General features: G+C 38.8%; 1 non-coding gene across 1 annotated transcript; it reads right to left on the bottom strand.

Moving 5' to 3' along the window:
• Positions 1–347: 347 nt before the first annotated feature.
• LOC139009649 (U1 spliceosomal RNA) lies at positions 348–511 on the bottom strand. The gene has a single exon (XR_011471371.1). It is a non-coding gene; the product is annotated as a U1 spliceosomal RNA (small nuclear RNA).
• Between the last annotated feature and the right edge of the window lie 2,236 nt (positions 512–2,747).

Below are 2,747 nucleotides of genomic sequence, written 5' to 3'. Positions count from 1 at the left end.
TTGCCTGTGTCTTAAGCAGAAGTCAGAGGATGATCTATTGTTGAACCTGATTACATGGCTGCATCCTGTACTCATCCTGGAATCAGTCACTGACTCAAAGGAAATAAAATGCTCTGATTGGCCAGACCCAGGTCATGTGCCCAACTGGCACCAGAGGTGACAGTAGCACCTGGATAGAGAGATGGGGACAGGTGCTAGTCCTAAAGAAAAACCAGAATGTTGTTAACAATTGAAAGAGAATGCATGTCTAGCTGCAAATGTAAATGATAAAACATAAGTGATTATAGGTCCTAATTCCCTATGAGCTTAGGTATTCAACTCTACATATTACTGTTATTTTTTTTAACCAGGGGCAAAGGTAAATGCAGTCCTCCGCCACCACAAATGATACAGTCGAGTGTCGCGCACTTGGGGAAATCGCAGGGGTCAGCACACCCGGAATGCAATGGGTGAGCCTCACCCTGGGAAAGCCACCTTCATGATCCTGATCTCTCTCCTGCCAGGTAAGTAGCGACCATACATGTTCTTAACTAAACTCCAGGCACATGTAATGACAATAAGACATAACATTAGAAGTCAGGACATTTCCTAAAATCCAGGCCGGATAACTACTGACAACATATAGGCAGTATGTTCTGGCAAAGTATAGATTTAATCAGTTAATATAAAGCACCGCTTCCTCAACAATTAAGTTAGGCCAGAGTCAAAACCTTCAAATCCAGAGCAATATAACAAGTGCCATCATCTCTTTTCATCCACACTCACTTTGTCACGACCTTGGAAATTCTAGGATTTAAAACAAGGAAGTCCTAACAGAGAATAAAGGAGCCAGAGGCAAGCAGGCTTAGAAGTTTTCAGCTTATCCTTAATGCTAACAGAGGAGAAAGGCCCTTCTCAGATGGCGCCCATATGGTTTACATATTGTATACATAGCATTTATGTCAAATCTACAGCCAGAGACAAGGGTGATGCAGAAGGAGCCCACCAACCACTTTTCCCAGGGCTGGAATCCACTGTGAACAGGATTTCAGTCAGGCAGTGGGGGGTGAGAGGGGTCATTGTTGGAGGGAGCCACAGATCGGCAAGGCAGAATTTGGTTTAGTTGAATGAAACTGTTAGCAGAGTTCGGGTGCCCTTGGTTGAATATGTTATTACGTTCCAGACGTAAAAGAAAGTCACCGCATGATAGCTAGTGAGTGTTTTCAAAATGAAGATGAACATTTAACTCTAAATCTGAATCTTCCTCAAATATCAACTGTAATATAAAATGCCCTAAGAATTAAGCAAGTCTTCTAAATACACTCTCATTTACTTTTTATTGCATTTATTGGGGTGAAATTGGTTAATAAAATTATATAGGTTTTAGGTGTACAATTCTATAATACATCATCTGTATATTGTATTGTATATTTATCACTCTGAGTGAAGACTCTATTCCATCACTATTTACCCCCCTTTACCCTTCTATTTAACTGCACAACACACCGTGGAGAATATCCTCATGAGATTCATTGCCTAAAGTTGGCAGTCACTCTTAGAATTGGTTCAAAAGAATATTTGAGGAATCAAATGAGCAAAAGAAGCCAGACACAAAAGAGTAAATATTGAATGATTCCACTTAAATGAAGCTCAAAAATAAGCAAAACTAATCTCTAGTGCGAGATAGAAGTCAGAACACTTGGTAAGTTGGGTGAGGAACTTCTGGGTGATAGAAATATTTTTCTTAATCATAGTGCTGGTTAACAGGTGTGTTCACTTTGTGAGAAATTTCTAGAACTGCAACCTTATGATTTTCTATATGTATGTTATATGTCAATAAGTTTAGTGAGAGGAGGAAGAGGAGGTTAGGGGGAAAAACGAAAGGGAGACTGAAAGGAAATGAATGGAAATTTAAAACAAAAAATAAAATAACAAGAGCCTGAAAAGATGTTTCATTAAGTAAAATCACAAGGAGCTATAATGACACACCTATTAGAACAGCTAAAACTTACCAATGGTGATGCTGACAAATGCTGGTGAGGATTTGGAGAAACTAGTTTGGTGTTTGCGTAAAGTGCTATTGCCATTCTGGAACATGTTTTACGCAGTATTTACCATATGGTTCAACCACCACATGCTAGGGCATTTATTCCAGAGAAATAGAAAATTATTTCACAAAAAATCTATACACAAATATTAATAACAACTTTATCCATAGTAGAAAAATACTGGAAATGACCCAAATATCCTTTAGTGGATGAATGGTTGAACAAACTCTTGTACATCCATATAATGGACTACTACTCAGCAATAAAAAGGGATGAATTACCAATACACACAACAACCTGGATAGACCTCAAGGGTGTCATGCTTAGTGAAGAGTTAATTGCCAAAGTTTATATACTTTATGATTCCATTTATGTAACATTCTCAAAATGATAGAACTATAGAGATAGAGAGAAGATGACCGGTTACTAGGGATGGGAGGGGGATGGAGAGGGAGGTGGTGTGAGCACAGAGAGGTAGGTGGCAGGAGAGAGGTCTTCTGTGGTGATGGAATAGTTCTGTATCTTGATTATGGTGGTACAATGGGATACAATGACACGAAACTATGCACACACACATACATGCACATTAAAAAGATAAACTCTCTATAGTGAAAACTAAATAAGGTCTGTGGTCTAGTAACAACATATCAATATCAATTCTGGGTTTTGAGATTGTGCCACACCTGTATAACAGGTCACCTTCAGAGAAAACCAGATGAA

Source organism: Myotis yumanensis, unplaced genomic scaffold (assembly GCF_028538775.1).
Source record: "Myotis yumanensis isolate MYYU_CA2020_CCGP unplaced genomic scaffold, mMyoYum1.0.hap1 SCAF_4, whole genome shotgun sequence".
Taxonomy (NCBI): Eukaryota; Metazoa; Chordata; class Mammalia; order Chiroptera; family Vespertilionidae; genus Myotis; species Myotis yumanensis.
Note: the sequence above shows the minus strand (reverse complement) of the source record. Positions and strands in the feature narration are given on the sequence as shown.